The sequence below is a fragment of the Abramis brama genome (assembly GCF_963993115.1).
Source record: "Abramis brama genome assembly, chromosome: 20".
Taxonomy (NCBI): domain Eukaryota; kingdom Metazoa; phylum Chordata; class Actinopteri; order Cypriniformes; family Leuciscidae; genus Abramis; species Abramis brama.
The window spans coordinates 2131697-2147061 of NC_139982.1; the positions used below are offsets into that span (position 1 = coordinate 2131697).

Here is a 15365-nt window from a genome sequence, read left to right on the forward strand (position 1 = left end):
CACCCGTACCACTAAAAAGACGGATTATATCCAAGACTTAAGCCATAAATTAGTATTAATATTGATAGCATCACTGGTAGCGTCGTTGCTAACTTAACTTACTGTCCATCTGTTAAAATGGCGAATATATCAGATGTAAGTAGTCTACATTTTGGTGCAGGTGAGGATACATTTGAGCTACACGCGTTGCAGTCTGAGCTGGAAGCTGTTGAGAAACAGATCCACGACCTTTTAGTGAGAAAAGCCGAGCTGATAGACCGGCGGTTAGCTCTTGAAACATCACGCGCCGATGCAATTGCACACAAATCAGTGATCAACGTTACTAACCCGCTGACTCCGACCTCGTCTACTCCGTGCGTTACTCAGCATCGGTCACGAGCGTCGAGGCCGCGATCAGCTATGGTCTCGTTTACGCCGGCTCCAACATGCCACCACGAAGCCTGGATATTTCCGCAGCGGAAGACGCGAGTCAGGTCTAGACCAAGAAAACTCTCTCCGACCCTCCCGGTTTTCGAGATATCCACACAAAACCGCTTCTCCCCTCTTCGCGAAACAGAACGCGATGCTGTGATCATCGGTGATTCCATCGTTCGACACGTACAAGCTACGTTAAATAAAAGTAAGGTGCATAGTCACTGCTTTCCTGGTGCTCGTGTTTCTGAAATCGCTGCTCACGTTCCCGAGATTCTGAACGAGCGCGTCGGAACTGTGGTCCTGCACGCGGGAGGGGCCGACATCAGGCTGCGACAGACAGAGGTTCTGAAGAAAGACTTCAGGAATCTGATCGATACGGTACGCAGCACATCGCCTGATATAACGATCATTGTGTCAGGACCGCTTCCCACGTACCGACTAGGTCATGAAAAGTTTAGTAGATTATTCGCGCTAAATGAATGGTTAATATCATGGTGCAATGAGCAGAAACTGCTCTTTGTAAATAATTGGAATCTGTTTTGGGAGCGTCCTAGGCTTTTCCATGCTGATGGCTTACACCCAAGCAGATTCGGATCGGATCTTCTGTCAGATAACATCTCCAAAATGTTAAATACCTTTTGACTAGTAACCAAAAGTTCAAATCATAGTCTCTGCTGCACCAAATTAACTGATATAAATAGTGTAGAACATTGCATAGAAACTGTGTCTATTCCTCGTTTAGTGAGATCAAATAATAAATCTACTGCAGGATCTAGAAAAAATCTAATTGTTATTAAACCAGAAAATGTTGCTATTAGTAAACAAAAACAATTTCTAAAGCTAGGTCTTCTAAACATTAGATCACTCACACCTAAGGCAGTTATTGTAAATGAAATAGTCACGGATAATAGCTTCGATGTACTTTGCCTTACTGAAACTTGGCTTAAACCTAATGATTATTTCGGTCTTAATGAGTCTACTCCATAAGGATACTCCTATAAGCACGAACCCCGTCTGATTGGTCGTGGCGGCGGTGTTGCAGCGGTCTATAGAGATATTCTCAATGTTACTCAGAAAACGGGTTATAAGTTTATTTCGTTTGAAATACTTGTACTAAATGTTACGCTCTTAGATGTTAGAAAAAAATCCATATTATCTCTAGCCTTGGCTACCGTATATAGACCGCCTGGGCCTTACGCTGATTTCCTAAAAGAGTTTGCAGATTTTCTCTCAGATCTATTGGTCAATGTAGATAAAGCATTAAAGGGTTAGTTCACCCAAAAATGAAAATTCTGTCAGTAATTACTCACCCTCATGTTGTTCCAACCGCGTAAGACCTTCGTTCATCTTCGGAACACAAATTAAGATATTTTTGATGAAAACTGAGCCCTGTCTCACTCCTCCGTAGGCTGCTATGTGACCGAAACTTGCTGGCCCAGAAAAGTTATTAAAGAGATCGTTAATATAGTCCAAGTGACTCCAGTGGCTCAATCTTAAGTATATCAAGCGACGAGAATACCTTTTGTGCGCAAAAACAAACAAAAATAACAACTTTATTCCACTATTCATTTCCTTCTCTCTGGAGTCACTTGGACTATATTAACGATCTCTTTAATAACTTTTCTGGGCCAGCAAGTTTCGGTCACATAGCAGCCTATGGAGGAGTGAGACAACTCTCAGATTTAATCAAAAATATCTTAATTTGTGTTCCGAAGATGAACGAAGGTCTTACGCGGTTGGAACATCATGAGGGTGAGTAATTACTGACAGAATTTTCATTTTTGGGTGAACTAACCCTTTAATTGTTGGAGATTTTAACATACACGTAGATAATCCAAATGATGCTTTAGGGGCTGCGTTTATAGATTTATTAAATTCCTTTGGGGTCAAACAAAACGTCACAGGACCAACTCATCGTCTTAATCACACACTCGATTTAATTATATCATATGGAACCGATCCAACCGATATAGATATCATTCCACAAAGTGATGATGTCACTGACCATTACTTGGTAACTTGCATATTACGTACTGCTGTAATATGTCATGCGGCGCCGCGTTTTCGACCAGGCAGAACAATCCTTCCATCCACCATAGATAATTTCTCGAGTTGCTTGTCTGATCTGTCTCAGCTGCTGCCTGAACCCAAACAAACAGATGAACTAGAAGAACTAACTAGCACAATGAGCACCATTCTCTCTAGAACATTGGATGTTGTTGCACCCGTTAGATTAAAAAAGGTTACAGAGAAAATTAAAGCACCATGGTACAATAATACTAGCGTAAATGGAAACAAACTAATTTAGAGGTCTTTAGAATCGCGTGGAAAGACAGTATGTCACGTTATAAAAAGGCCCTAAAAGCGGCCAGGGCTGAGCATCTCCGCAAACTAATAGAAAACAACCAAAACAATCCTAGGTTTTTATTTAACACCGTGGCTAGACTAACAAATAAACAGACGTCACCCGAACAAAATATCCCGTTACAGTTTAGTAGTAATGATTTCATGAACTTCTTCACTGAGAAAATAGAAAACATCAGAACCACAATTGTAAACGTTCAATCCTCAATCGCACCTTATAATTCAGCCTCAATTTTCCCCCCGCAAGAACAATTACAGTGCTTTACAACTATAGAACAAAAAGAGTTAAATAAACTTATCACTTCATCTAAAACAACAACATGTTTATTAGATCCTATACCAACTAAACTACTGAAAGAAGTGTTACCTGTAGTGGAAGAGCCTCTCCTCAATATTATTAACTCGTCTTTATCTTTAGGTCATGTTCCAAGAACATTTAAACTGGCAGTGATAAAACCTCTCATTAAGAAACCACAATTAGACCCGCATAATCTAGCAAATTATAGACCCATTTCAAATCTACCTTTTATGTCTAAAATACTAGAAAAAGTTGTGTCCACTCAACTGGGCTCTTTCTTGCAAGAAAATGATATCTATGAAAAGTTTCAGTCAGGATTCAGGCCGCATCATAGCACTGAAACTGCGCTCGTTAAAATCACAAATGATTTACTCTTAGCTTCTGACCAAGGCTGCATCTCAATACTAGTTTTACTTGATCTAAGTGCTGCGTTCGATACTATAGATCATACAATACTCTTAGATCGACTACAAAATTATACTGGTGTTCAAGGACAAGCATTAAGCTGGTTTAGATCATACTTATCAGACCGCTACCATTTTGTCTATTTAAATGGAGAAAAATCGATCATAACTCTAGTAAACTATGGAGTGCCGCAGGGATCTGTGTTGGGCCCTCTGTTATTCTCAATATATTTGCTGCCACTTGGAAATATTATAAGGAAACATGGAATTAGTTTCCATTGTTATGCTGATGACACTCAAATATATATTTCATCACGGCCGGATGAAAACGCTAAATTATCCAAATTGACAGAGTGTGTTAAAGATATAAAAGATTGGATGACGCGTAATTTTCTTTTATTAAATCCAGACAAGACAGAGGTAATACTTATCGGTTCAAAAAACCGCCCACAGAACCTCTCACAATACAACTTTGACATTGTAGGATGTCCTGTTACTTTATCCTCTACAGTAAAAGACCTGGGTGTTATACTCGACGGTAACCTGTCTTTTGAAAATCATATTTCGTATGTTACAAAAACAGCCTTTTTCCACCTTAGAAACATTGCTAAGCTACGTAATATGCTATCAGTTTCTGATGCAGAAAAGTTAGTTCATGCATTCATGACCTCGAGACTAGATTACTGTAATGCTTTATTAGCCGGTTGTCCTGCATCCTCAATAAACAAGCTACAGTTAGTCCAAAATGCAGCCGCTAGAGTTCTTACTAGATCAAGAAAATATGATCATATAACACCGATTTTATCATCACTACATTGGCTACCTATAAAGTTCCGTATTAATTATAAGGTATTGCTACTGACTTATAAAGCCCTAAACGGCTTAGCTCCAGTCTATTTAACGGATCTTCTATCACCCTATAATCCATCGCGCTCTTTAAGATCAATAAATTCGAGGCTTTTGGTCATACCTAGGATATCCAGATCAACCAAAGGAGGGAGAGCATTTTCACATTTGGCTCCAAAACTCTGGAATAGCCTTCCTGATACTGTTCGTTGCTCGGACTCACTCTCCCAGTTTAAAACTAGATTAAAGACGCATCTTTTCAGCCAGGCATTCATATAATATTGTTAATCTCACAGTTTCAAACTACAATCCGGCCTCTAGTTCATAAATGCCAGAGGAGAACTGGCCCCCGACTGAGCCTGGGTTCTCCCAAGGTTTTTTTTTCTCCATTAGGTCACCTGATGGAGTTTTAGGACACCATTAGGTCACTTGATGGAGTTTTTCGGTTCCTTGCCACTGTTGCCTTTGGCTTGCTCAGTTGGGGATATTTTGGGGATATTTAATTTTATTCTATCAATCAATAAATTCCACTAGAAACAAACTTTGTTGTATTATTTTATTATACTGTGAAGCTGCTTTGATACAATCTGTATTGTGAAAAGCGCTATACAAATATACTTGATTTGATTTGATTTGATTCTCCAGGAACCTCTGGAAAGGCTCTCCGGCCTTCTCCTCGGACGAACACATGTTCGAGTCGTAGCTGCCGTTCTTCTGCAACTAAGATATCTTTGCCTCTTCTAAGACGAATCTGAACTTTCTCGGTAACGTTACATTCAGTGAGCCTTTCAAGCTTCCCGCGGCACCGGAAGACGCAGCAGAAACAGGATTGACACCGTCCACGCTGTCCTGCCTCAGCCTCACCAGACAGAGCACAGAAACTCGCAAGTACATTATCTGATAAAAGCTGTTCCAGGTGTCTCGTGAACTTAGGTTTCTGTATGTAATAATTACTAGCTTTTCCCTTCTCTCTATTTCTTTCTTTCTTTCTTTCATTTCATTTTATTCTGATCACGTATTTTCTTGTTTGGTTAAATGTGTGTTTGTTTATTGTTTGTATTTTTACGTACGTTTGTATTTGTAGCTCATATAATCTCTAGTGTTACATTTATTAAAATCCATATATACTTTTAACTGTCTCTGTGTTTGAAAGCCCGCTTTTATAAAGTCAATGAAACAAAAGATCTAGCTACAAGCTCGATATTACAGACTACATTCAGTAGTTTTAATTAATAAACTCAGAAAGTTTGATGTTCGTGGCCAGAACATAAAACTTTCTCGGAGTTTGTAAATACCCCTTCTTAACTGTGATGATCTTACATTTATTCGCTGGACGAATAACTGATGATCAGACCAGTTACAGAACAAGGTAATCTCGATAATTGATGAAATAAATGTACATGCGACTTATGAATTATGACCATGAGTCATAATTATTAATATTTCCAAAATTCCCTATATTCTTGAGCTAATTCAAATTAACCCAAAGTCGTATTCGTAACATTCATGTAATTGTTGTAACTATTAGAGGTGTGAATGAAAGTGTGTACTGTTTCATATCAATGCTATCTTACGAACACAACTAGCAAGATGGCTGGAATTAAATCTGTGTAAAATGTTTCATATGCTGATAATTAGAAACTGTTGCATCTGGTCTTCAATTAGAGATCCCCCAGGGAAGACATGATTTATGACTTTGCAAACAAAGAAGCAGTCAGGATATTTGTAGGAGTAACAAAACCTTTTTTGTTTTAAAAAAGACCCTTTAAAAACCAGCGCAGAGCATTGGGGAAAAAAAGTTAGTTTGTTCAAAATGTTCTGATAGAGAAGAGCTCTCAACAAGTGCAGAACAAAGACGGAGATGGCAGACGATGGTTATAGCCTCACCATGTAACGTTAACAGACGAGCAGATCAACCCAAATTAAGATCAGATGGGTTAGATTAATTTCCAGTCATCTAGCTTACCGTATCAAATTCAAAATTCTCCTTCTCACTTTTAAAGGAGAAGTTCACTTTTAAAATGAAAATTCTGTCATCATATAATCACCTTCATGTTGTTTCAAACCTGTATGAATTTCTTTCTTCTGCTGAACAGAAAAGAAGATATTTAGAAGAATATCAGTAACCAGGCAGTTTTTGGGTCCCAATGACTTCCATAGTAGGAAAAAAATATACTATGGAAGTCAATGGGACCCAAAAACTGTCTGGTTACTGATATTCTTCTAAATATCTTCTTTTCTGTTCAGCAGAAGAAAGAAATTCATACAGGTTTGAAACAACATGAAGGTGATTATATGATGACAGAATTTTCATTTTAAAAGTGAACTTCTCCTTTAAATCTCTGCACGGCTTGGCTCCCCCCTATCTCTGTAACCTGCTTCTCCCCTACACCCCTACTCGCTCTTTACGATCCGCTGATTCCAGCCTTCTCGTCGTCCCTCGGCATCGCCTTGCTTCAATGGGGGGCAGATCATTCAGTGTTGTTGCGCCCAAAATGTGGAACTCTCTCCCCCGATCACTCTGTTCTGTTAACACTATCTCTGAATTCAAATCCATGCTCAAAACTCACCTATTTTCTGAATGTTATAAATCTTAATTTAGTTTTTTTTTTTTTTTTTTTTTTTTTTTTTCTCAAAGTTATATCTGTTTGTATTCTGCTGGTTGCTACCCCATCTACCAATTCTCACTTACTGTACTTGCAATCTCAATTGCCTACTGTTGTTCTGTCTGCTGTCTTTGTCAACTGCCTTTATTGTTGTTTGTTTATTGTAAAGTGTCCTTGAGCTCTGGAAAGGCGCTATATAAATAAAACTTATTATTATTATTATTATTAGCTCCTTTCCATATCTCATTTTCTTTCTTTTTTTTGTGATATTCTTCTTTTCCGATTGAAAGTCTCGGTTTTAAGTTAAGTTTTGCTGCAAAGTTTCGGTCCACGATTCACGGCTGCAACGCACCGATTTCAACTTCAATGACTTTTCAACCATCCGACATCAACGCCGCCCCATCTATCCAGGCACGAGGAGACCATAACCAACGAACGAACCCCTTTGACGCTGACCAAAGGAATTCCCAAAAGGAACGCAAAAGCAAAGACGCAAGTACTACCCCCAGACTCTTAAGCTGAACTGGTGTATTGATATAAATGTAATAACATGTCTAATGTAGCCAATGAGAATAATCTCTCTCTGGGGCGTGCCTTATTTTCCATCGCCTATAAAGATCGCTTTGGGTGTGGTAGGAAGGTGCGTCTACTAGTCACGGGTGACGTCATCCATTTCCGGCGTGTCGCGGGAGTGTTTTGTCTGGTAAGGAGCTGCAGTCGCAGCTGTATTCCTGAACGTTTGAAGTGAACTGGGTTTTATGTACTTATTTGGCTCACATATATGGCGGGCCGGAAGGTTCAAAAATAGGACTAATGATTTGTCTTGGGAAGTCACTTTACTATAGCCACTAGCTACTGACTTTCCCACTGATAGGCCAGCAGTGGATCTGTATACGTACGTACCCTCCTCACACAGCCAGCGACTCACTTTCCTCACACAGCGGGCGACTCACTTTCCTCACACAGCGAGCGACTCACTCTCCTCACACAGCGAGCGACTCACTTTCCTCACACAGCGAGCGACTCACTCTCCTCACACAGCGAGCGACTCACTCTCCTCACACAGCGAGCGACTCACTCTCCTCACACAGCGGGCGACTCACTCTCCTCACACAGCGGGCGACTCACTTTCCTCACACACCGAGCGATTCACCTCACACAGCGAGCGACTCACACAGCGAGCGACTCACTTTCCTCACACAGCGGGCGACTCACTTTCCTCACACAGCGAGCGACTCACTCTCCTCACACAGCGGGCGACTCACTCTCCTCACACAGCGGGCGACTCACTTTCCTCACACAGCGAGCGATTCACCTCACACAGCGAGCGACTCACTCACCTCACACAGCGAGCGACTCACTTTCCTCACACAGCGGGCGACTCACTTTCCTCACACAGCGAGCGACTCACTTTCCTCACACAGCGGGCGACTCACTTTCCTCAGTGAGAATGATGACATACGTCAAGTCAAGTCAAGTCAAGTGTATTTATATAGCGCTTTTCACAATACAGATTGCATCAAAGCAGCTTCACAGCATTAAACCAAAATAACACAACAAGGTTGTTTCTAGTGTAAATTTATTGATTGATAAAATTAAGTTAATATCCCCAAAATATCCCCAACTGAGCAAGCCAAAGGCAACAGTGGCAAGGAACCGAAAACTCCATCAAGTGACCTAATACGTCACGGTAGCTTGCTGTCACGTGACGAATATCCTCTGGTCTGTACATACTGTACATTTAATTTTTTTGTTGTGCACAGTATTTGTAGTGTTCTCTGTACCTATTGTCCTGTGTATTGTTCATAATAAAGTTCGTTAAAAAAAAATTGAGCCCGTCCACCATTTTGGGATCCTACGCTATCGGTTGCCAGGGGCAACAGAGCGATACAGTGACTGAGCAGGAAAGACGGCTCGAGGAATTATCTATCTATAAATTACAGAAACGTCTGTCTGTCTGTCTGTCTGTCTGTCCAGGCACGTGCACACATAGACAAGGGGGCTTGAGCACCTGCCCTTTTTATTCCTGGAGAGAAAGTGCCCTTTTTTCTGGGGTGCTTTTTTAAAAAAAATTTTAAAAAATAATATATATTCCTGTTTGCGCACAGCTTCCCTGTCAAACAAATATATTTATTGAAGAATAGTATATCTAAATATCAGGTCAGGAGTTCTGAAGCGTCTGAACACATCACACACACACACACACACACATGCAGGCACTAGCAGCAGCCCCTCCCAGCAGTGTTTTTCTTGGCTTGTGCTGAGGTTTGTGGCGCTGGCGATGAAAAAAGATTAAACTAACGACTACTCGAACTACCCGAAATTCGAGGCACTGGTCGAGGCTCGAATTTACTGCTGATTAGCCAAAGACAAATAGTTAACCTGTGTTTTGCTAGCATGCCTCATGAGCTACTAGACTAGCTAATGTGTAAGGGATAATCGCTATACATTATCCCGCTTATTACACGGCTACCTACCAAATAAATAATTAATTTGACACAAAATATTCAATTAAAAGGGAGTTTATTGATTTAAACCCGATTGTATTGCTTCCGCTAAAGAAAATAGTACGCTCCGTCTCTATGGTTAGAATCCTGTGAGTCCATAGCAACGCTCTGTTTTTCATGGCAACGGTCTGTTATACTCTTATACTCCGCACAGCGGTCTGTTATCAAGAAATAACAGACCGCATTCTACATTGGAATTCAACCAAGCCATGTAATAAAATAAGTTAGTAATAAAATAAGCATATATCACCACCAGATATTTTGTTTATCCTATTTTGCCCTGTCAATTAGATGCAAATGTGCGCATTTTAACTAGTTGACGCCTAATTTGCATACAGAACGTCCCCAGTTAATGACTTACATCAAGAGTCTTTCCCCCTGAAATTTAGAAATCTAAATTGGTGAATTTAGAAGAAATCTACAGATGCAAACAGATGGAGGATACACTCTAAAAAATGTAGTAAATCTGGTACATTAATAAATAAAACTGAGTAGAAATAAGTTAACATTAAAAATAGCAATATTTATAAATTAACTTTTTATTAATGAGTAATTAATAAATTAGCAGATTTTGCTATCTGTAACAAAATAGTTTAGAGTGAATATTTGTGTTGATTTTAGTTATGTATTCTGATAACACCAAAATAATTAAAATGATGTAGTGCCTTGTGCAAAAATAAACAAATTATTAGTAAAACACGCCCCTCTGCTTGATGCAGTTATTTAGGTTATTCTAAATATATACTTGAAACTAGTAGCATAGAAAATGTTTTCAAAACATGCACATTGTGGAATGGTTTCCTTTGCTGCTCTATAAACCTAGTGAATACTATGAGACCATAGTTTCTGTGTGAACTGATTATTTTGTAGACATCTTTTGAAAATGAAACAATTGCGTGAGTTTGAGGAAGATAAAATTAATTAACTTTTTAAATAAATTTTTTTAAAAAGGAAGTCAGAGTTGCGTTAATATATATACTTTTTTGTTTAAAAATAAATAAATAAATAATAATTATGAGAAGTGCCCTTTATTTCACTTGAGCCCCTGCCCCTCAAAATGTCTGTGCACGTCCCTGTGTGTGTCTGTTAACCACATATCTCTCGAACCGTTAGTCCGATGGATTTCAAACTTGACAGGTGTCTCGCTACGGTCACGAGTAAGTGCAGTGCCAAGTTCGACGTTGTTTGGATGAGAAATGCTAAAGATATCGTTAAATATATCATTTTTAAAAGGTTGTGGTTTAAAAATAAACATTCTGACATAAACACTCTGTCAGCTACACTGTTTACTTCTGAATAGTATAGTTTGGTTCCAGAATGTGATAAATCCATTTTGATTAATTTGAGTAAAAATGTGTTTTCTTTACCAAGAAAGTGGCAAGATGAAAATCACTATTTTCTGTTTAAAACTTTCACATAGCATCTTTAGGTTATAATATCATAAAAACTTCAAATCCAGATTTGGATTTTCAAAGATCTATTATAAAAACAGATTATTTTTCCCCAAAAAATACAATAAATTCATGACACTTTTTTTTCCAAAATGCTATCATATTGAAACTGTTGAAATCAGCCATCACTAAGAAATATCTCCTGAACTTTTTTGACGGCGATCAGCTCACAAAAACTGATTTTGCACGGGCACTTTGCACTGCTCCCTGAATCGACGCGCTTATTCATTTGTGGATGTTAACAGAATCTGTAAGTCAGCTATGCTGTTTACTTCTGAATATTATATTTCATTCTGGTGCGCTTAAAGTTATCGTGTAATAGTAGCTATTCACCAACTAAACATATCCTATTCAGTACGTTCACAGCAGGGGCGGAGCGGGGGGGTGGCTAATTGCTTAAGCCCCGAATGTTTTGTCAAAAGCCCCGAATCTTTTAGGTTTTTTAAAATAACTTCAACTTTGTTTCATTTCCTCTCAGTCTTTCTGACTCGAGCGGCAAAAAATGAAACAAAAGCTACCGTGCGTGGTGGCGGACGGTAATGCATCGCGCATCACTCAGCTTGTTTGCCAACTGCCAATAAAAACTGACCAAGAAGAATAAAAATCTTTTTCTTCGTCGTTGTCATCAGGGGCTGGCGGGCTGTTGTATGTTTCACCGGCATCGTAGCGAGCTTACTGGCTAACCGGCTGAAGTTAATGTGGACATATCAAAGTTTTTTATACGGAACACTAACAGTAAACCTCACCGGCTAGAGAGAGATTCAGCAGCGTCAGACGAACCGCGGACAATGTAATGATATGATGTAATGATGTTTACACCAAATTCCAATTTTACCTATATACATTAGGCTAACTTAAAAATAGTCAGATAATGGTTGCCTCTTTTTAATTGCCAGGGGTGAAAATGAGTCATCCTTAACATTTTTGGTGTTTTGGATTCACTACAGCTGGAGAACAATTAAATACAAAATAGGTAGGCTCAACTGGGTGATTTTTTTATTTTATTTTATTTTTATACTGAGTAACTATCATCATTTTCCCAGATAGTGTATAGATTTTTAGGCATTCTATTATCTCAAACAGCCTGAAAAATAGTGCATTTAGCTGACGTAAATGGGGAAAAAATCTCCCAAAAAAAAAAATTGTAACAATGAGCACTCAAACACACCAAACCAACTATTACTAAAAACACACTCAAAAACTGATTTTGCACGGGCATTTTGCACTAAAACTTAGAAGGTTGTGGTATTCATAAACACTCAGTCAGCTACACTGTTTACTTCTGAATATTATAGTTTATTCACAGCCATCATTTGTAGTAACCTAGCCTGCTCCATGAATTCAATGCGTTCACAGTCTCTTTCACAGGCACCAAACCAACAATTACTAAAAACACACAAAAACTGATTTTGCACGGGCATTTTGCACTAGTAAAAGAAATTACTGAAGATTGATGGATTTATAGCGTTTTGAAAAGATCTTTTTTTTTTTTACTTTGAATTTATCATCAACAATATTGTTGTTTGATTTAATAATAATCTATTGCTAAAAAGCTGATAGAGAAAAACAACAACATGAAAGTAAGTCATACAGTTAACAAATGTGATATGTAGAAAAACATAATGGTGTATGTAACTCTGAAATGTGTTTTACCTATTTTGATACCAGTGTGAATCAGCAAAAATGGAAATTTCACTTTTTAAGATTATTCTATATTAAAGATAATTTATAAAATCCACAAAAGCTTTACAGGTGTCTATTTTAAAGTGGCTAAACAATGTGTTTTATGCTTGTTTTGCATACAAAAATTTGAATATCTAAATGCCACCTCTGATGCAGATTCTGTTTTCTCTGCAGTGGGATAAAATATGTTTGTTGATAGTCAATTTGATTGGTAAAAGCCATATAGTGACTTAAAATGTATAGTGACTTAAAATGTATATCATTTAACATTAAAGATGACAGTTTGTGGGGAAATTGCCTTTATAAAAGTAAAAAAAAAAAAAAAGTGAGTCGCCCGCTGTGTGAGGAGAGTGAGTCGCTCGCTGTGTGAGGAAAGTGAGTCACCCGCTGTGTGAGGAGAGTGAGTCGCTCGCTGTGTGAGGTGAATCGCTCGCTGTGTGAGGAAAGTGAGTCGCCCGCTGTGTGAGGAGAGTGAGTCGCCCGCTGCGTGAGGAAAGTGAGTCGCCCGCTGTGTGAGGAGAGTGAGTCGCTCGCTGTGTGAGGTGAATCGCTCGCTGTGTGAGGAAAGTGAGTCGCCCGCTGTGTGAGGAGAGTGAGTCGCCCGCTGCGTGAGGAAAGTGAGTCGCCCGCTGTGTGAGGAGAGTGAGTCGCCCGCTGCGTGAGGAAAGTGAGTCACCCGCTGTGTGAGGAGAGTGAGTCGCTCGCTGTGTGAGGTGAATCGCTCGCTGTGTGAGGAAAGTGAGTCGCCCGCTGTGTGAGGAGAGTGAGTCGCCCGCTGCGTGAGGAAAGTGAGTCGCCCGCTGTGTGAGGAAAGTGAGTCGCCCGCTGTGTGAGGAGAGTGAGTCGCCCGCTGCGTGAGGAAAGTGAGTCGCCCGCTGTGTGAGGAGAGTGAGTCGCCCGCTGTGTGAGGAGAGTGAGTCGCCCGCTGTGTGAGGAGGGTACGTACGTATACAGATCCACTGCTGGCCTATCAGTGGGAAAGTCAGTAGCTAATGGCTATAGTAAAGTGACTTCCCAAGACAAATCATTAGTCCTATTTTTGAACCTTCCGGCCCGCCATACACATATTTCTCTAGTGTGGACTGAGGAAGTCTGCGGTACAACACAGGTGGTAACCGGTCGATTTTACGTCCTGGAGTTTAAATGCCCTGTACATCACAAGCAGTTTAAACCGGTAGGTTGTGTTAATTTTACTGTTTTTTGCACTACGGTTCTGAATTGATCATTTTAAATTATTTATTTTTCTAGTTTACAGACGGAGGGAGGAACATTGCAGTGGGTTTCTCATCGGGGCTTTTGTGGCTGTCTTCGTATATGCTGACTGTTATACCACTGATTGTTGTTCAGTAGTGCTGCATATGGTCACGTTACAGACTCTCGTCTCACGGTGCTTTGCTGGCTCGACTGCAGGAATGGATGCGTAATCCACCGCGAACTGCATTCACGTGCTGCTGTGGTATTGTTTATTTCTGTGTAAAGCTGGACACCTGCAACATCAGCTGTCTGTAGTCTGGCGTGCTGCAGATTCGATACGACTAGATTTGTGTCTTTATTATTCAATCAAAAAAAAGGTTGCTTCAATCAAAAAATATATTTTCAATCAAAAAAACCCGTTTCAATCAAAGAAAAAAAGTGTTTGAATGCAAAAATATATTTGAGACTCAAAAAAATGCATTTGAACACTATTTTTTTTTGCTTGAAAATGTTTTTTTTGATAGAAGTGAAGGTTTTTTTGTTTGAAGCAACTTTTTTGATTGAAGTATTGTTGTTTTGTGTTTGGGCCATATTATGGGTAGGACATTTGTGTCTTTATAATTCAATCAAAAAAGAAGTTGCTTCAAACAAACAAAAAATATTTTCAATAAAAAAATCACTTCAATCAAAAAATAAACCTTTTCAATCATAGAAAAAATGTTTTTGAATGCAAAAAAATATTTGAGATTCAAAAAATTGCACTTGAACACTTTTTTTTTGATTGAAAATGTTTTCTTTGATTGAAGTAATCTTTTTTGTGTTTGGACCATGTTATGGGTAGGACATTTGTGTCTTAATTATTCAATCCCAAAAAAGTTGCTTCAATCAAAAAAAAAACATTTTCAATCAAAAAAAAATATTTTCAATCAAAGAAAAAACTGTTTAAATGCAAAAAAAAAAAAAATCATTTGAAGTGTTTTTTTTTTTATTGAACTTTCTTTTTTTTTGAATGAAGTGAAAAAAGTTTTGAAGTCGTTTTTTTTTTAAATCATTTTGACACAAACGTACCGCAGTGGGGGCGGGTGCTTCCCCATTGGTCAGACATGCTTGAGTGACAAGTGTCTACACCAACGACGTCTTTCTGACAAGCAAGTCATGGTCGCCACTCGCCAGCGAGCCAGGAAGCAGTGGTGGAGTTGTTGGTAAGTAGATAAAACCGTATTAAAATGATTGGTGTCACGTTATTAGCCTACTCTGTTTGATATTTCGATTAAACATACAGCTTGCTAACTTAGCTCACGTTGACTAATTTGTGTGATGGTGTTAGATATCTGACGCCTCATATTGTCAGGCAGGCTAGCAGGGTGCGCTAACGGCTAATTGAATTGTTTATTTCACTTAAGTAACGTTACAGAGGCTTGCTATGTGCTAGTGCTATATTGTGTTATAATACGTAACGTCATTAGTGGTCAAACAACAGTCCACAGGCCAACTGTTGCCCACAGCGCTGCCTGTTTAGCAGCAACAGGTCATGCAGAGCCTGAGTCTATCTTCTCACACAGCCCACAGGATTACAGCTATTTGACCGTCCCGCTCTC

At 39.2% G+C, this 15365-nt stretch overlaps 1 protein-coding gene across 3 annotated transcripts in view; it reads left to right on the top strand.

Moving 5' to 3' along the window:
• The first annotated feature begins 14885 nt into the window (after window positions 1-14885).
• The window catches only part of LOC311071431 (G2/M phase-specific E3 ubiquitin-protein ligase-like), a 42536-nt gene continuing 42056 nt past the window's right edge, over window positions 14886-15365 (top strand). The window contains exon 1 of one of the 3 annotated variants that reach the window (XM_084095840.1): window positions 14886-14969. The gene's annotated coding sequence lies outside the window, so the exon portion shown is untranslated. The remainder of the gene's footprint in view (window positions 14970-15365) is intronic. The other 2 variants (XM_084095841.1, XM_084095843.1) reach the window with 2 other exon arrangements.